Here is a 19,908-nt window from a genome sequence, read left to right as displayed (position 1 = left end):
GCGCGCTTTCCCGCCGCGGTCCGCGCCTGGCATCCCGGCGTGTCACCGTCCTCGCCGCGGTCGCCGGCACCAGCACTGCTTCTGCTCCTTAAGAGTGCAAAGGTCACTCAGACTGAGTCTAGTAAGGGGCAACATCCAGCCCCCTTTGAAAGCAGGAGATACAGCCTCCCCTGGGGCAAAGCCAGATCCTAGGACCCTGCTGGGATGGAAAGGAGTCTCCAGTCTCCTCCTCTGGGAAAGGGACAGGAACCTCAAGGATCCTGAATGGTAAAACCGGCTGAGGAGAGCTGGGGATGTAGCTTAGTAGTCGAGTACTTACTTGCCTGGAGTGCGGAAGCCCTGGGTCTGATTACCAGCGCCCTGCAGCTGATGACAGTTTCCTTGAAAGAATGAATGCACTCGAAGCTCTTTGCATGGAGTCTGACACTCAGGAGGCATTCCGAAAAGCTCGGAATTGGAAGGCAGAGCTGGAGAAAAGAGGCCCCCTTTAATCACCCTCGCTATTCCCTTAAGGACACAGCCTCTTTCCAGGGTCAGGGTTTTTAGACTGGTGCACACTGTCCCCACCGGTAGGGGCAGGGTGGGACCGTGCAAAGAATGGGCTTACCTAATGATGAGCATTTTGGGGGTGGGGAGCATAATGAACCCTGGAGTCCTGATCCAAGGCCTGGCTCCAAAGGCTTCAGTTACAGCTTCCATCTGGGTCATTTCCAGGCCAGTGGCCCTGCAATGAGAAGGGCTAGAGAAGGGATCAAGGTTCCATGAAAGTATCTTGGGTCCTCTTCCTTATATGGTAGCCTCTGGCAGGAAGGCACTCCTGGTCCCAGGACTCCCTTTTTAAAGTCAAGCAATGTCCTGTCACTTCCTTATCCCAGAGCCTCTGCCCACCCCTGTTGGTCCTGGGAGTGTTACAGTCTGAATGTTCCTGAACCCCAACACTCATGTTAAAACCTAGTGACTGAAGTCTTTGGTATTATTAAGAGATGGCACCTTTGGGACCAGGTGTAGTGGCACATCCCTGTAATCCCAGCAATTGCAAGGTTAAGGCAGGAAAATTGCAAATTCAAGGTCGGCCTCAGCAATTTAGCAAGACCCTGCCTAAACAGGTGGGGAGGGAGGGCTGGAGTGTAGCATGGTATAGAGCACCCCTGTGTCCCCATTACCACAAAAATTTAATAAGGGTGGGGGGTAACCTTTGAAAGGTGATTCGATCATGAGGGCTTCATCCTTATAAAAGAGACCTGAAACCCAGCATGTGTGAGGCCCTGCCAGAAAAAAAAAAAAATTTTTTTTTTAATAATATTTTTTTTAAAAAGAGCAAGGCCTGAAGGGCTGGAGATGTGGCTCAGTGGTAGAGCACTCGCCTGGCATGTGTGAGGCCCTGGTTCAATCCTCAGCACTGCATATAAATAAATTAATTAAATAAAAGATTCATTGACAACTAAAAAAAAAAAAAAGAGCAAGGCCTGAAAAATGTTGTTCCCCACTCCCACCACAAGAGGACATGACTAGAGGGCACCACTCCGAGGAACAGGCCCCAGGCCCTCTCCAGAAACCAAATATGCTGGCACTTGACCTTGGACTTCCCAGCCTCCAGAACTGTGAGCAATAAATTCCTGTTTATAAATTATCCAGTCTGGGGCTGGGGATGCCTAGTGTGCACAATGCCCTAGATTCAATCCCCAGCACTGCAAAATTAAATAAATAAATAAATTGCCTAGTCTGATGTATTTTATGACAGCAGCCCAAGTGAACTAAGACAGGGGCTTCCAGATTCTTCCCTGGCTGGTGTCCTCTCCTCACCCAAAGCACAATGACTTTTCCATTTCTTACCTTCCCAGTGCCCCCAAGTCATCCAACTTCTGGACCCTGTAGGGGTTTCCCCATCATCCCTGCCTAGAAAAACCCTATAGCCATCTTGCTTCAAGCCAGGTTGGAGCCACTGCAGATTACTGATCTCCACCCGCTGGACTCTCCAGCAGCCTTGTTCCTGTGCTCCCTGCCCACTCCCCTCAGTGGCATTTTAAATGCCCCCAGTCTTCCCAGGTCCCCACTCTATGGCCCTCTTCCCCCAGCAGGGATCTCCCTGCCACTTTTTGGAGAAAATAGAAACCATTTCCTGGGAACTCTCATTCCCAGGCCCTGACCTTTCACCCCCCCAATCCAAGCTGGGGTCTGCTCTCCCAGCCTCTTACAAAGGAAGAGGTTCCCCCTCCTCAACAGAGCCATCTCCTCCAGCCATCCCTTGCCCTACCTGTATCACCAGTCTCCCTCCCTTCTGGATCCTTCCAAATTCCAAAGGACTTGAATCTCCTCCAACTTTGAGAAGACACTGCAGCATCTGCGAGGCTCCAGCAGCAGCCCTGTCGCTCTCCCTCCAGACTTGACAGAGAACCTGCACTCCTCTCCTTGATTTACTTCCGTTCCCTGCTTGATCCATGCCAAGCTGCTGGAGTCCAGCGAATTCCAGCCACTCCCCCCAGTGGACACTTCCTCTTTATATGTCATCCAAGAGGGTGCAGCCTCCCTTTAGTGGCTGACTACACGGACTGCTTCCTCTTTCTGGAGCCTTGTCCTGTACAGCTTCCCACCTGGACCCACACTCACTCCACCAATCCAACACAGAACCCCGGGCTCTCCCCAAACCTGCTCTTTCCACCCTGCCTCCAGGGAATGGCACTCTGGCTCCTTCAGCCCTGGCCAGGTTGCCCCTCATCGTCTCCTGCACACACAGCCACCTCTTTCCTTCTGCATTGCCGCTTACCTGGCTCAGGGCACAGACATCACTCACCTGGGCCTGGCACCTCCCAGCACCCTGGGGCCTCCACCAAGCTTTCTCCCTAAAAACCATTCTGCACTCAGCAATCCGATCTAAACTGCCCACCATGATGCTGTTCCTGCTGCCCTTGCACAGAGCCCCAGCTCCTCAGGGAGTGACAAGGCCATGTGTCCTGCCTTCTACTTCTCCAACTCCTCTGATCTCCACCCCTGCTCCTCTTCTGCCCCAGCCAAATTGAACAATTTACGGTTAACAGAGCACTCTATACTTTTGGACCTTTTTTGTTGTTGTTTTCTAGGTCCTTCTATATGAACTGGCCTTTCCCTTCCAGGGTAACTCCTACACTACAAGCCCTGCAGTCTCAGCTTCACTTCCTTGCTCTAGAAATTCTTCCCTGCTATGATGTCGGGGGGGGGGGCACCCCTAAATAACATCCTACAGGATCCATTCCTCAGCAAATATTTATTAAGCATGTACTGAGTGCACATAGAACTCTAGGTCCTGGGGGTTCTTAGGTGCAAAAGACAGACATAGTCTCTGCAGCTATGCTCATGAGGACACTCATGAGGAAACAAAGCAACCCATAAATAAATAAGTTCAAGGAATGATAAATGCTATGCACAAATTAAAACAACTGAATAAGAATGGAGAGTAGCTAGAAGTGGGACAACACTCAGAAAGATCTAGAAGACATTTTGGAGTATAAGGAGGAGTGAATTAAGGGAAGATCTGAAGATGAGTGTTTCAGATGGAGGGAGAGGTGGTGCAAAGATCCTGAGGTGGAGCAGGCAAAGGAGCCAGTGTGGCTGGAGGAAAGGCAGCAGGGCAGTATGGGAAGAGGGGAAGTCCAGTAGGTGGACATAGCCCAGCTCCCCAGGGCCTTGAAGCCAGGACAGGATTTTTTTTTTTTTTTTTTCCTGCAATGCTGGGGATGGAACCAGAGCCTCCTGCATGCAAAGCTGCGCTCTACTCTAGCTCCTGGATTTTTTTTTTAAAGTGCAACGGCTAGGAAGACATTGAGAGAGTCGGTGGAGGAATTATATGATCTACCTTAAAAAGATTGCTCTGACTACAACCCAGAGGGTGGACCTGGGACTAGAGATGAAAGCTGGGAGACTCCAGGACAGGCAGTGATGATTTTGCTGGGTGGAGCTAAGATGTATGATGGAGGCAGAGCCCACAGGCCTTGTGGGATTGGATGTGGAAGATAGAGCAAGGAATCAGGATGGCCCTTGCCACTGGCTTGGATGTGGTGCCATAGTTATTAAATGGGGAAGACCCGAGAGAAGGCAAGCAGAACGTGAAAACCCAGCATTGTTCTGGAACTCGTTTTGTGCTGCCTTTTGGAACTCCTGTTGAGAAAGCTCACATCTGTTTTATGTCAGGGACCTGTCCTCCACATTCACCATCCCATCCCTAGCCCTCATGCCAGGCCTATGGGCACAGCATAAGTGCACCATAGAAATATGATCAGGGCTGGGCGCAGTGGTGCAGGCCTGTAATCCCAGCAATTTGGGAGGCTCAGGCAGGAGGATCACAAGTTCAAGGTCAGCCTCAGCAACTTATCAAGGCCCTTAGCAACTTAGTGAGACCATGTCTCAAAATAAAAAATAAGGGGTTGGGGTTGTAGCTCAGTGCTTGCCTAGCACGTGTGAGGCACTGGGTTTGATCCTCAGCACCACAAAATAAATAAATAAATAAAATAATAGAGATATTGTGTTCATCTACAACTAAGAATGTTTTTTAAAAATAAATAAAATAAAAAATAAAAAGGGTTGGAGATGTGACTCAGCGGTAAAGTGCCCTTTGGTTGTAATCACCAGTACAAAAAAGAAAAGCGATCGATGGGCTATTCAAGTTCCTGTAATCTCATTTAATGCTCATTTATTAGTCCTGCAAAACAGTCATACGACTATGTCCTGCAAGGGTAACATCAGTCAAATTCACAGAAACTCTAAAGCTATGGTACTTGTCAAAGCATGGTTCCTGGGTAGCAGCATCAGCCCCATCTGGAAACTCAGAAATGCAAATTCTAGCCCCCATCCCATACCTAGAGAATCAGGCTCTGTGAGCGAAGGCCAAGCAATCTTTTGGGTTTTTGTGTGTGTGTGATACTGGGGATTGAACCCGGGCTTTGTGCATGCTAGGAAAGTGTTCTATCTCTGGGCCTTAAGCAATGTTTTAACAAACCTTTCAGGTAATTCCGATTCAGCTAAAGTTTGAAATTACTGTTCTGTGAGGACTAAGGCCTCATCAAGGTCATGTTGGGGACACACCTGGAAAAAAATGATTGTTGGGGTCCACCCTGCTGAGCAGGATCCAAACCAGACCTATCAATATCTGGTTGGACTTAAGAGTTTCTGCCCTTCAGCCATTGCAGTTCTGGACCAAACCATATGGTGGCACCAGCACCCCAGGCTTCACTCTGGCTTCATGAACTAGAGACCCTGAAAGAACTGCCCTCCCCCAGCAAGACCCACACATCCCACGAGGATCCTGCTACTACTGGCAGAGGCTTTACAGCTTGGCCTTCACCAGAGAGAGGGGCACTGAAGCTGGAAAACCCAAATCGGGTTAGGTAGGTGGGCTAGAGGAGCCCCCTTGGTCAGAGAGAAAATAGGGGTGCCAGGCCTCTAGGACTTGGTCAATGGCCCAAGTGGGCAGCTCTGGCTAAATGGAGTCTGGTTACACCCCCATTAACCATCTGCCTCCCTTGCCCAACCTCATTTGAGGTCCCAGGTGCTGCCTCCCTGCTAATGAGTAGGAGCAACCTGGAGGCGCCAGAGCCAGAGAGGGCACTCTGGTTGGGAGGCTCATGACCTGGCAGTCAAGCGAGCTAGGAATGGGAACCTAATGTAGGGAGGATGCCTGGATAGAGCTCTTACCAGTTGCCAGCTTCACGGCTCCTGAGGTGGGGGCTCTCTGGGTCCCGTCCCGCTTTGTGACCAAGGAGGCCCAGGATCTTGTTCAGAGGATGGGTCCCTGGCCCAGCTCCTGGTACAGAGTGCAGCTCGCTCAGCTGATGGGAATCCGAGAGCCCATCCTGGGCCCCCTCCCCACCACCTCTGGTTCCAAGCCCAGTTCCAAGAGGACTGAGCAGAGGCTTGTCTTCCATATGCAGCCCTGTCCCTCATCTTTCCTATTTGAGGGAAGACTGAGAACCCCAAATCCCATCTGGAGGCACCCCTGCCCTGTCTGTTTAGACTTAGCATATCCTTTCTTTTGCTCTAGGAATCTGCTCACGCCCCTCTCATCTCCAGGGGTCCACCCAACACCCACACACATCCTGAAGGACCACCCTCTCCCTTTTGGTCATGCCCTCTTCCTCCAGGACCCCAGATGTGGAGCTGTCCTCCTCTGAGGCTCTGCCTTGCTCTCAGGAGGCTGGGACCAGGCCAGCTGTTTTCCCTGGGCCGCCAGCTGTTTTGCCCATCAGGAAGTAGCCCTGGCTCCTCTGCTAAAATCGTTGCTCCGCTGCAGCGTGGCAGCCCTGCTGGGCCAGGGCCTGGGAGCTATTAACTCCTCCAGCCCAGGCGGCCCCTTCTGCCTCCTGGCCCCATTCTTTCTGCCTTCCCCAAACTCCCACGAGTATCTTGTCCCAAGGACTTTTAAGGACCCCAAGATCAAGTATCTTATTCCTACTCCCCTCAAAACTGCTAACCTGCTACTCACTCAAAGCCTTGTCCTCAGGTGAACCCAGGTGATGGGGAGGTTCAAAGGGCCATCAAATGTTACCTCATTCAGAATAATTATAATAATAATAGCCATCCATGGGACTGGGGTTGTGGCTCAGTGGTAGAGCGCTTGCCTAGCATGTGAGGCACTGGGTTCAATTCTCAGTATCGCATACAAATAAATAAATAAAAGTACGTCAACAACTAATAAAAATGTTTAAAGAATAATAATAGCCATCCTTAACTGTTTGATATGTGACAGACTTCGTGCTGAGTGCTTCGGATGCATCGCCTAACTTCATTATTCTAACAACCCCATAATGTAGGGAATATATTTATTTTTCAGAAAGGGAAGCCAGGAAACTGAAGTGTAGAGAGTCTAAGCCATTTGCCCAGGTTCACAGCGAGTCGGGTTTGAAACCAGGTCAGCCTGCCTATCTGGCCAACTCTCGTGGCTCTGGAATCTACCCCCCCACACTCCCCCAGGTGTTGCTATTCAAGGTTCCCTGAGCCTCTGACCCTGGCTCTCTTTTCCTAGCCTGGGCCTCTGAGAAATGGGGAAACTGATGGATGGAGTTAACACTCCACCAGCTCCCGGATGTTGAGTTGGGAGCTGTGCCGGGAGCTGTGTGCAACACTTCCAAGTATTTATTAGCAGATTACTCCTGGTGGCTGCGGTCAGCCTGGGCTAGAATTCCAGCTCAGCACCTCCTCTGGGGAGGAGACTTTATTTCTGTCTCTCAGTCTCCAAAGCTGGAAAGTGGAGATAAAAATGAGGTGTACTGGGTCCTTGACTTTGTTGTGGAAAGGATGAGAAAATGCAAGTGGTTAGTCCAGTACTCAACACCAAGGACACAGTGGGGAAATTACAGTAAACTGTAACCACAATCTGGAGGGATCTGAGTGCCACCATGGGGCATCTCCATGCTCAGCACAGAGCTGGTGCACAGGAGGGCTCTGTCGAAACGTGAGTGGACCCTGGTCCAGGTGCCTGCATGGGGAAAGCAGGCTGGAAGAGAACGCAATGTGCCCAAGATCACAGTTACCAGTCACCTGGGAAGAGCTGAAATTCAGCCCTTCTGCTGGACCTCCCAAGGCCGCCTGTTCTAACTCTGTACCCCTGTGCCTACTCTCCTGAGCCAGAACCTGGTCTGGGGAAAGGGCAAGGGAACAGGGACAATCTCAGGGATAAGACAGCCCAGAAGGTGACTTGACTGGGGCTGGGTGGGATCTCAGGGTCTGGGAACGACCCCTCAGGATGCAGTGACCCGTGCTCTCCCCCTTTGTCCCCTCCCCCCTGCCCACCATGGGTCAGTTCCCTGGTCCCAGCCTAGACATCTGGAACTGGGGCAGACAAAGGGCTGCGGGAAGGGACAATAACCTTCTGTCCATTTTCAGATGCGGGCCGGGCCTGGTCAGGGCTGGGGGCCGGAGCCCCGGGAGGCGGTGCCAGGCCCCCCGCGGGCAGCGGACAATGTTGGCAGTGATGGAGAGGAGGCATTTCAAAGCGTTTTGTTCCCGCTGACCCCCTCCCCCCCACACATCTCGCCCCAGCTCGGGGTGAGGCCCCAGCCCCACCCCCAGCCACCCAGGCCCTGCGCTGGGCGGCTTGGGGACCGGCCACATTCTTGACCTCAGGGGAAAAGTTTAGACTCTTTGCGCCCTGGGCAACAATAACAGTGTCACAGAACTGATTTAGGAGCAGCACTTACCATCACAAAGCAGCAGACAAAGAGCTGGGGCTGAGAACGCCGGGCCTCGGCGTCCATTCCACCAACCGCTGCTCATTTCTCTCCTGGGTTCCTCCTGGGCTGAACTGGGTGCCAGGCCATGGACTCTGGGCACACCGGGAAGAACTTGAGGTGGGCAGGGGGCAAAAAAAGACAGGGGGATCCAACTATGTCCTGAGAGCCACTCCCTACTCTAGCACTAATTTGTCATGTGACCCTAAGCAAGCCTGTCCTCATCGTGGCCTCAGTTTCCCTCAAGTACAAGGCTGAAAGCAGGAGGCTCTGATCTCCTGGGCAGAGGGGTTTCAATAGTGATGGCTGGGCATGGCACGTGCCTGTAGTTCCAGCTATTCAGAAGGCAGAGGTGGGAGGATCCCTTGAACCCAGGAGTTGAGACCAGTCTGGGCAACATGAAACGAGACTCAAAACAAAAAACAAAAAACCACCACAGAGAGAGAAGGTGGGGTGGTGACAGTGGTGGGAAGAGGCATATACCACTCCATCCGGACACTTCCTAGGTGCTGGTGCTGTGCTGACAGGAGAGCCCTGTCTGGCCTTCAGTCCTTTTAGTCGTTTAAACCTCATGGACTTCACAAAGCAGGTATATAATTAACCCTACTTCACAGTTGATAAACTGGGGCTCAAAAAAGTTGAGTCCAGGGCCCCAGCTTGGAGGCTGTGGTGGCCAGGCTGCTTTATTCCTGATTACCCTCCGGTGGGCAGGAGAGGAGCAGGGAGGCAGCTGAGACTAGAGTTCCGGGTGGGAGGGCCTCCCCTCCCAGCCAGAAGGCTATGAATAAATAAATGTCTGATTACCCCCAGGGGGAATTCCACCCTTGGAGCAGGTGCCTTTAAAAACTAGATTGGTTCTTGTCTGTGAGCAGAGGTTGGCCAGGGTGGACACCCAGATGCAAGAGACTGGACAGGATAACCTCCAGTGCAGGTCTCCTAGGAATTAGAGGCAATGGAGAAGAACCTTGAAGGGCTCGGGGCTCTGGAGCCAGGCCATAAGCTTGAACTCCAGCTCAAACTTTCCTGGCTGTGTTCCATGAACAAGTTAACTTCAACTCTCCGTGCCTCAGTTTTCTGTAATAAAATTGAACCCACCTTGTAGGACTGTGATGACTTTTCGGAGAGGTACAAGGAAGCCCTCAGAGCAGAGCTTGTCACAGTGTGGACACCCTTTTTCTACTTGGCACGATCCTTCCAGCTGGGTCCCACAGGCCGGGACACTTCACAGTGGGCACCTCTGGGACCCTGAGGCGTGCAGTCACTGACTTTGCTTTCTAGACGTGGCTGGGCTTTGATTACAGCATGAACCATGGTTAGACACCCCGAGCAAAGAGGTCCCTGTTGTCTAGGATTTGTAAGCAAGAGCCAACCCTGAATCCCCGAGGAGGGTCAAAGGAGGCTATGGCTACTCTGAAGCCCAGCAGTGATTGCTCCTGCTTCCAGGACTATCCCTGGGTGTGGTGCCTGGAGCAGGGACAGAAAGGGAGGAGGCCTGAGGTGCTATTCAAACTCTGCTCCTCTTCTACCCACAACCAGCCCTTATTTATTTTTCTTTCCTGTGACACTGGGGATGGAATCCAGAAGTGCTCTACCACTGAGCTACATCCCAGCCCCCTTTTATTTTTAAATTTTGGGACAGTGTCTTGCTAAGTTGTGATCCTTCTGCCTTAGCGTGCCAAGTCACTGAGACCACAGGTGTGCACCGCCACACCCAGTGCAACCAGCCTCTTAAGTTCAAAGGGATAAAACTGTCTATCTGGAGAGGGAAAGAGAAAGGTGACCAGGGGTGGTGACCACAGCACAAACACTACTGGCCTCAGCGTGTTAAGAGGACTGGCTGGTTTGGGTAGCAGATCCAAGGCTTTGCTGTTTACCCAGGATGAGTTGCTATCCCTCTCTGAGTTTATTCCGAAAGTCTTTTAGTATCCAAAGTGTGAAATCAGCCTCTGATTTCACAAAGTCAGTTTTGGCAGGGCGCGGTGGCGTGTGTATACAATCCTAGCTATCGGAAAGGCTAAGGCAAGAGGAAGCCTCGGATCCAGAAGTTCAAAGCCAGCCTGGGCAACGTGGTGAGACTCCATCTCAAAAAACAAACAAACAAACAAACAAAAAAAACAATTGTGCCTTGGAATCCAGGGATCCTACAACCCAGACTCCAGTCCCTCCTGCCTCCCCTCTTCCCCAGAGTTTTCTAGTTTCTCCAACCATCCATTCAGCTCCCTTCACCAAACCACCCATGAGTGACACACCAGCCACAAACAGAGGGTGGGGTAGTCCAAACTGAAAATGTCCCTAATCTTGGGAGTCAGAGCTTGTGGGGGGTCCTGAGGAAACTCATAAAGACAGCTTTTCCCCCCCTCACTGCCTGGCCGTGGCCACAGGAGCACTCACCAGGGTAGAGCATCTTGGGGTTCCCCTCTGCCCGGGAAGTGGATGGCACTGCTGGGGTGTCTCTAGCACAAGGTGACTGTCTGCTCAGTTCCTGTGGCTGAGAAGAGCCAATCAGGCAGCCTCAGGTATGGGCCAGTCCTTGCCAGGACCAGATTTTCCTGGCACCTCTGGACAGGAAGGGCACTGGCTGGGGGTGGGTAGAGGGACCGAGAACGACTTGAGTGAAGGTGTCTTCTAGAAGGCTTATCACCAAATCCTAGCCCCGCTCTCCTCTGGACACTGTGGCCCAAGGGTCCAGAGAGCCGGTGACCCCCAGGAGTGGGGAGAGGGCCCATGGGAAAGCTGAGAAGACCCAGGTCCTCTCTCCATCCCCCACCACACCCCAGGCCAGTAGGGCCCACACTGCGGTGTTTGCTTTTCCTGTCTCCACACTGACTCCATTCAGACTGGCCATCCCCACCCCAGGCCAGCGGCCAGCACGCCAGGGCACCAGGGAGCGAGATCACCACGCACCCTCCCTCCTTCACAGCACTCCCTGCCACCCTCACTGCAGGAACACAGTGGCCACAAGGGCTTCCCAGCTGCATGGGGGACTGGAGCAGAGGGGACCACTCCTGAGAAGAGAGAAAGGAAAAACGGGGATGAAAAAGAGGGAAATAAGTTCACAAGGTGGAAGCAGGTGGAGAAGGGACGGGAGGAGGCCGCAGCCTACAGGGCAGGAGGGATAGAATTGGGAACCCAGGGGTGGAAGACTGGCTCATGGGGCAGGGAGGGCCTCTACACGCTGGTACAGGGCCTCACTGCCTGGCGCCTGGCTCTGTGCCCAGCTGACTGGCAGGGCCTGAGCTGGACACTGCCACTGGGAGCTCTTGATGCCCACCTGAAAACCAGCTTCCTTGTCATCCCCGGGACAGGGGCCTGGGAGGGGCTGCGACCTGGTCTGGGGCCAGGGGAAGGAGGAGGGTGAAAAGTTTTTCCAAGTCAGAAGGCCATGGGGGAGGCGACTCAGGGGGTCCTGCTCTTTGCTCTCTCTGACTGTCACGTTGGTACATAAAGGGGGTAGAAAGGTCAGATGTGGCCTTTCAGGCCCGTGGGAAAAACTCTGCCCATTTCCCTAATCCATATTTATTGGTGTGAGACCCTGGGGTGGGAGCAGCCCCCTGCCCCCACCCACTGCCCTGGCTAGGCCAGGTTAGCACTAAGAACAGGCTCTGTGTCACCCAAATCCTACTCTTTGTCTCCAGATTGGCTCCAGAGTCCTCCCCTTCCCTCCTCCCCTTTGCGCCCCCCTACCCCCCTTGGGGTTGCCAAGCAACCATGGAAGGGTAGCTGAGATATTTTCTTTATTACAAGCAAAAGCAAGACAGCATCATGGCCCCAGGAGAGGAGCAGGGTGGGGGCTGGGGGAAAGGGTGTCCTGCGCTCTGGGGGGACCATGCTAACCCCACCTGCTCTGGTCATGGACAGTGGGGAGAAAGGGCCCCAGAGCCCAGTAAGAGATGGGGAACACTACAGAGTGGGGGTGGTGAAGTAGGAGGGGTACACATTGATCCAGTCTAGATAATTCTAAAAGATGAGATTCTGACAGGAGATCCAGGCCTGCATCTCTCACCTGTCATCAGCTAGCTATCCTGTCTGCACCAAGCCACTTTCCTTCTCTAGGCCTAAGCTTCTTCCTTGATAAAATGGGAATACTAATATGTATTATCTCATTTAATTCTCAGAGAACCCATGAGACACTTATTTTTCCCATTTTACTGGTTAGGAAACTGAGGCTCAGAGATATGACCTGACATGACTACTAGGTAAATGGCAGAGGTGGGATTCCTGAGCTCCAATTATTTTATTATTTATTATTTTTTTGGTATCAGGGATTGAATTCAGGGGCACTCAACCACTGAGCCACATCTCCAGCCCTACTTTGTATTTTACTTAAAGACAGGGTCTCACTGAGTTGTTTAGGCCTCACACTGCTGAGGCTGGTTTGAACTCGAAATCCTCCTGCCTCAGCCTCCTGAACAGCTGGGATGACAGGCAGGTGCCACTATGCCCAGCTCCAATTATTTTTTAAATAACAATTTTATTGAGATGTAATTCACATACAATTTGCCCACTGAAAGTGTACAATTCAATGGTTCATAGTATATTCAGAACTGTACGTCCATCACCGCCTTCAATTTTACAATATTCCATCACTCTTAAAAGAAACCCAGTTGGAGGCTGGGGATCTAGCTCAGTTGGTAGAGTGCTTGCCTTGCAAATGCAAGGCCCTGGTTTAATCCCCAGCACTCTGTTGTGGAGGCTGAGGCAGGAGGATAGCAAGTTCAAGGCCAGCTTCCGCAATTTAGCCGTTTCAAAAAAAAAAAAAAAAAAAAAAAAAAAAGGGGTTAAAATGTAGCTCAGTGGTAGAGCACCCTGAATTCAATCCCCAGTACTGCAAAAAAGAAAGAACCAGGGGCTGGGGATATAGCTCAGTTGGTAGAGTGATTGCCTCACATATAGAAGGCCCTGGAAGGCCCTGGGTTCAATTCCCTGCACCACACCAAAAAAAAAAGAAAGAAAGAAAGAACCATCAGCCCTCATTCTCACATCTCCTCCCAACTTCCCCTCTACCCAGCTCAGCAACCACTAATCTGCTTTCTGTCTCTACAGACTTGCCTCTACTTCATATAAATGTAATCATATAATATATCTGAGTGCAGTGCCAATTTATAACTTCAGTGGCTGCTAACTCACTTTGCAGGGTGCTGGAGTAATAGAGGTGGTGGGGGTAGTGTGGTTAAAAACAGACTGTGCAGCTAGACACAAGTGGGTCTAAACTCTAACTCTTGCTCAGTAGCTCTGTGCCATGATCTGCAGTATGGGGAGAGTGACATGCCTCTTACAGGGCTGTAGTGCCCAGTTCTCAGTATACAGTAGTTGTTAACTGGGTTAACATGATCCACGCAACTCCCTCTTTATTCCTTGACCCAGGCATTTGATGATGAAACTTGCCACTTTGTAAGAGTCAGGCATTGTTCTAGTTGCTAGGGGCAGAGTAGGGGACAGGACATGACCCCTGTCCTCCCTCATAAGACTTCCATTCTAATGGAGAGACAGGAGTGTGACACTTACAGAGTGATACATGCCAGGAAACCAAAGCACAGCATGACAGGGTGATGGTGATGGCTATTTTATTTTTAATTAATTAGCTCTTATTAATATTATTTTTTGGTACTAAAAATTAATCCCAGGGCCTCATCACACTAGGCAAGCAGTCTTCTGCTAAGCTACATCCCCAAGCCTTTGGAATTTGTATTTTGAGACAGGGTCTCGCTAATTTGTTCAAGCTCACCTGGTACTTGCAATCCTCCTACCTCAGCCTCCTGAGTGGCTGGGGTGACAGGCATGGCCAGCAGCAATGGATCCTTTACACTCAAAGGCATACCTGCCTTGCTTCACCCACCTCATGGAGAAGGACATCTCTTGTAAACTGAAACACACGACACAGGGTGAAGGAGTCCTGGGGATCCCTTCCAAGTGAGGACAGACGGCCTAGCTTTGGCATCTTCTGAGACTGGACATGTCAGGTTGTCAACTCATTTCTACAGATGGGCCATGTGTGGTCAGGCATCATGTAAGAGCACGGGCCCCTTCTAAAGAACTGTGCACACAGATTGAGCAATTGGATCCCAGAGTGGGCAAGGGCTGGCCTGAGGAGGCACACCAAGGCATCCCAGGCTGTGGGACCTAGCTAGATAAGAACACTTAGGGACAGGACTCCAGTTTTGGAAATATCCAGCACAGAATTGGGGCCTGGGCAGCTTGTTGCCATAGCTGCTCCCTGGGAACCTACCTGTCCGTCATCCTCAGGATCCTGGCCTGACTTCAAAGCACAGAATGGAAGGCCCCATGTGATAGAACCCTGCCCAACCCCCTTAATGAGCGCCCCCACACCAGTGCCTCCAGTTCTGCACCTAGAACCTCTCGACTGGCTACAAACATTCATCACCCACTGTCTATTTTTTGGTCCATTCTTTATTCATCTTTCACTCAATTGTCTCCAAGTCTGCTTTTCCATCCATCTATCTACTCATTCATGTAATCATTACATCAATAAAGCACTCATTCACACATTCAGCCACATTCACTCAGCAGATGTTTACTGAGCAGCTCCTTTGTGCTGGGCACAGTGTTTGGTCAAATCCTTGGTAAAATGCCAGTGCTGGGGGGAAGGAAGAGCAAGCTACTGGGGAGTGAGGACGACTCTGCTACCCTCTTTCTGAGAGCTGGTTTTCAAAAGGGAGAAGGCAGAGCTGGTTCTCATAAAGGCTAGACAACTGGAGAGCACACAGGAGCCCAAACATTCACCCAATTGTGTGTTTGTGCACACATGCGCACGTGAGTTAGAGGATAATGATAATTTTCTCTTTAATACAAGCAAACCAAGTGTATTTGGATCCTCACTACACCACAACCATCTCCAGGGAGGCAGGGAGGCGGGGAGGCACAGTGTACAGGTATAATGATCCCACTTCATGGTCTATAACTAAGGTTCAGCCTATGGGAATTCACTTGCTCTGGAAACCCAAGGTAAGGTTGCCTCTTCCAGAAGTTTCCCCATACCCTCCCCATTGGAATGAATGTCTGCCTTCTATAGTCCCAGAGCACTCTGCCAATACTTCATTTAAACTTTGCCAATACTTTTCTGGAGCAGAACGCAGTGAAGCATGCTAATAATCCCAGTGATTCTGGAGGTTGGGGAAGGAGTATTCTTAAGTTCAAGGCTGGCCTCAGCAAGTTAGCGAGACCCTGCCTGAAAATTTAAAAAAGGGTCGGGGATGTAGCTAAGTGGCAGAGCACCCATGGGTTTAATCTCCGGTAAGGGAGGGAGGGAAGAAGGGAGGGAGGGAGGACGGAAGGAAGGAAGGAAGGTCGAATGAACCTGTTTCCTTGTGGCTCTGCCACCTCCGTTGGGTATCCACCTGTCCATGAGCTGGGTACTTTTGGAGGGGCAACATCACTGTTGCCTTTCCCCCAGGGCATACATCAGGTGCTCACTAAACATTGCTGGGTACAGGTCACCCAGACCATCAAGTACACAGACCCTGTTCCACCGCCGCAAGCTCTCACCTGCAAACCAGCAGTAGCCTAATTAGTCTCCCGACATCAACTTGCCCCTCCCCCCTCCCTGCTTCTCTACACTTCAGTCCCAGCAAATCTTTAAACATGTAAATCTGAACTTGTCAGACCTCTCAGGATCCCCACAGCGTTTAGGATAAAATCACAAATCCTTCCAACGTCCTGGGAGACCCAGCAGGGTCGACCTCAGCTTTATCTGGAACTTCCTCTTCCATTCTGCACTCCAGCCACATCAAATTCTTTTCCTTTTCAGAATTTGCCACGTTCTTTTTTTTTTTTTTTTTCCCTCTGTACTAGAGATTGAACCTAGGGCCTCGTGCATGCTAGGTAAGCACTCTACCACTACATCCCCAGCTCTATTTTACATTTTATTTTGCCTGGCATAGTGGTGCACGCCTGTAATCCCAGTGGCTCAGGAAGCTGAGGCAGAAACACAAGTTCGAGACCAGCCTCAGCAATTTATTGAGACCCTATGTTAAAATATGTTAAAATAAAAAGGGCTGGGGATGTAGCACCTCTCGGTTTCATTCCCAATACCAATAAACAAGTAAATAAAATTTATTTTAAGACAGGTTCTCACTAAATTGCTCAGGCTGGCCTTGAACTTGTGATTACCCGACTTCCAAATAGCTGGGATCATAGGCGTGCGCACTATGCGTGATGCCGCCATTCTTTTTTTGCTTGCTAGCTTTGGATGGGAGATGTAGTTAGTGCCTGCCTTCGCCTCCCTCGCCGCTCCTCCTTGGGGCTCTCCAGCCCCGTGATCTGCCTTAGTTGCGCACTGTACAGTTCCTCTGGGGACATTTATCCTCTGCTGAGCCCCTGATTAGCACACAGTAGGCATTCCATAAATGTTCAAAAACCAGAGGTAGGCTACTCCTTGGCTCTTCATTCCCTGAGGGTGAGATGGAGGGCAACCGAAGGGCTTTTTTTTTTTTGGGGGGGGGGGGTGCTGGGGATCGAACCCAGAGCCTTGTGCTTGCTTACAAGGCAAGCACTTTACCGACTGAGCTATCTCCCCAGCCCCCCGAAGGGCTTTAAACAGTGCTGACACTGAAATGAGCTGGGATGCAGCTCAGCAGTAGAGCACTTGCCTAGCATTCACAAGGACTTAGCTTGATCGCCAGCACCAACACCAAATGAACAAGAAATAGTGTCTACATCCCCAGGGCAGGTGGAAAGTCCTCCTTCTAGATTTCAGCTAAGACCCTGCCTGGGAGCTCCCCACTCCCTCAGAGACATCCCTTTCTGCTCCATCTTGGTTGTATTTGCTCTAGGCTGGGATGGGGGTGGATTATAATTTATATGGACAGTGTCTCCTAGGTTCCACCGTTTTGAGTGCATTTACAATAGTCACCACTGTATCAGCTAAGAAAAGCCTGGAAAAACCAGTGTGCCGTTTGACAGCTTTGGGTTCCAACTTGGGCTACATCACCTGGCAGATGGGGGCTAACCACCAATCTGTTTCTCAATGGGGTAGTGGTAATTATAGTACCTAATTCCCAAGGTTGTGCGAAGTCAACAAGCAACTGCCCTCGTTTTATTTGTTTATTTATTTTTGAGGCAGGGTCTTGCTGTGTTGAGGGTTGGCTTCCAACTCCTGGGTTCAAGTGAGCTTTCTGCCTCTACCTCCCGAGTAGCTGGGACTACAGGTGCACCACAGTGTCAGCAAGCTATCTTTATTTACTTTTTAACTTATTATTTGCAGTACTGGGAACTGAACTCAGGGCCGCTTTACCACTGAGTTACATTTCCTGCCCTTTTTATTTTGAGACAGGGTCTCACAAAGTATCCCATGCTGGCTTGAACTTGTGATCCTTCTGCATTAGCCTCCTGAGTGGCTGAGATTACAGGTGTGCACCACCGTGCCTGGTTAAACTGTCTTTAAAGCACTTAGTGCTCAGCACATAAGACACTATTATTAAGTGGAACAATTCCAGGAGTTGAGATCTGGTTGGCAGGGCTTCCTCTCTATAAAATCCATAAGCCATATTTTGCCACCTTTGTAAAATAAACTCTAAAAAGTCTATGTGGTTCATTTTTAAGTCATGGGGTATGTATGCAAACACCCACAGACATTTAATGATTTGTTGGGGGAGGACACTGTTCTAGACCCTGGAGGCACAAAGACAGATAGGACTCACTTCCTGTCCTAGGGAAGAGAACCAGGCAAACCAATAATCACAATTCATCTGGGCATATGGCAGGGCTGCCCAGAGGTTGTGTGGACAGGAGAGCATTTCAGAGCAGGATGACAGGGTACCCAAGGGCAGAGGCAGGGGTTTTGGGGAAACCTAGGGTGGATGGAAGGCAGGTTGAATGAATAATGGCCACACATTCCCCATCCAGGGGTGATAGTCACTGGGAAAGACAGGCTGAGCTAGGGGAGTGAGAGTCTGGGTACCTCTTCACCCAGCAGACTAAGAACCTAGTGTGGAGTGGGTATGCGGGTATCAGACCCTTCAGTCCCAACTCATGGGATGGGTGGACTGTTCAGTGAAAGAGACAAGGAGGAAAAGACAAGCATTAATACATTCCATGCCCCTCTCACACCCACCTGCTCCCCACCCCTGCTGCTAGAGCTGAGGTATCCAGGAGCCTGCAGGAGCTTGGGGGCAGAGCCCTTTTCCTTGGTGGGGGAAGGGGCAGCCTCCTGATTCCTAGTGGTGCGGGTCTCTGGCATCCTCAGACTGGGGGTTTGGGCTGCACCCTTCCTCTCCTATCCTTTAACATAACCTTCCTAGGGGCTGGCTGACCCTCTGACCTCCAAACTGTTCCCCCTCACCCTCCCTAGAATACCCTGGGCAGGAGCTTAAGGAAGAAGCCCTCCAGAGGTCAGGCCATAGGTCTAGACATAGTTGCAAGGCAGGAATTGGGCCTTAACCCTCTGGGGTTCCCTAGACTCTTGGGGAGCTCGGCCAAGGCCAGGGCCTGAGTCGGGTCACAAAGCACCAAGGCCGGGATGTGGGTGCCTGGCCCAGTAGGGAGGGGACGTGGGCAAAGGGGTCAGGCCGAGGGAGCAGGCGGGGCATTGGGAGTGGAGGGCGCTGCGTGGGGGTGGGAGGGCGAAGGGTCCGGCCTGTGCAGAGGGGGGCGGCCCCCAGGGAGGGGCACGCTATGTCTTTAAGAGCTGCCTGAGCGCAGGTTGCAGCTGCCTGGCCAGCCCGAGAGACAGCGGAGATTCATTACCCGCCGACACAATGACCATTGATGGCCCCGTGGCGTTATTCAAATCCAGTACCAATTGCAGCCGAGCCCCTGTCCTCCTCTCCGCGCCAGGCCCGTATTGTTGGAGCGGCCCACTAAAGCCCCGCCCCGGCCCCGAGCCGCCAGAGGCGCCCGCTCGGGTTCAGCCCTGCGCCTCGCCAGCACGCCGGTTCTCAGTCCGCTCCCCGGCGCTGCAGGTGACCCGGCGGCGCATTCCAGTGCTCCCCGCCGCCCGGGCCACCGCCGCCGCCACCGCCGGCGACTCAAGCCACAGGGAAGCGGAGAGCGCCCGAGCCGTTGCGTGCGCGGGCTGGGCGGGGGCGGGGGAACCCGCGAGTCCCAGCAGCCCGGACCCCGGGCTCGGAAACGCGACCCGGCCTCGGGCCCCAGCTTTCCGGATTCCCGGCGAGCCCAGGCTGGGGGGCGGGGAGAGGGGAGTCGGGGTTCCCCGGGCGTGACAGAGGAGATTTCCCCAACATGGGGCGGCACAGAGACCCAACGCGGTCTACTCCAGGGACCCCGGGCCGCGTTCAAAGGAAACACGCCAGGGGTGATGGGGATCCCCGTGCTGTGTCGGGATCCGCGTGCCTGCTCGTCCACCTTACCGCGGGATGGGCCGAGACTGCTGAGCGTCTGCGAGGTATTCCGAGGGGCAGCTCCAGAGATCTCCGGGTCCGGCGCTTTTAGAAAAGAGCGAAGCGGAAACCCGTAGGAGACCGGGGCCTTGAACTCTGGGGCTTCGCCACTGATTGTCCAAACGCAATTCTTGTACGAGTCTGCGGCCAACCGAGAATTGTGGCTGGACATCTGTGGCTGAGCTCTGGGCGCAACAGGGGTGGGGGGACGCAGAGACAGAGCTCAGGGAAGGCGAGACCCTGGGGGGTGGGGGGGTGGGGGCGGCTGACTGGCCCCAAGCGTGAGGATCGCGGCCCCAGCTCGACGCACAGAGGGACGCCGATCCCTGCCATCAGCGCCGCCATCCTCATCCTCGTCC

General features: G+C 52.1%; 2 long non-coding RNA genes across 3 annotated transcripts in view; one reads left to right on the top strand and one right to left on the bottom strand.

Annotated features, from left to right (window-relative positions):
* Positions 1–19,908, top strand: part of LOC306645526 — a 187,121-nt gene that overhangs the window by 152,728 nt on the left and 14,485 nt on the right. The window lies entirely within an intron of this gene.
* LOC306645525 lies at positions 446–11,075 on the bottom strand. Of its 2 annotated transcripts, XR_013759678.1 has the most exons (4): positions 8,166–11,075; positions 1,194–1,265; positions 608–724; positions 446–467 (listed from the first exon to the last, which is right to left on the bottom strand). It is a non-coding gene; the product is annotated as an uncharacterized lncRNA (long non-coding RNA). The 2 variants fall into 2 exon arrangements; XR_013759679.1 differs by lacking the exon at positions 446–467 and having other exon boundaries at positions 608–739.

The sequence above is a fragment of the Sciurus vulgaris genome (assembly GCF_902686455.1).
Source record: "Sciurus vulgaris genome assembly, chromosome: 15".
Classification (NCBI taxonomy): domain Eukaryota; kingdom Metazoa; phylum Chordata; class Mammalia; order Rodentia; family Sciuridae; genus Sciurus; species Sciurus vulgaris.
This window is presented reverse-complemented; position numbering and strand designations above follow the sequence as displayed.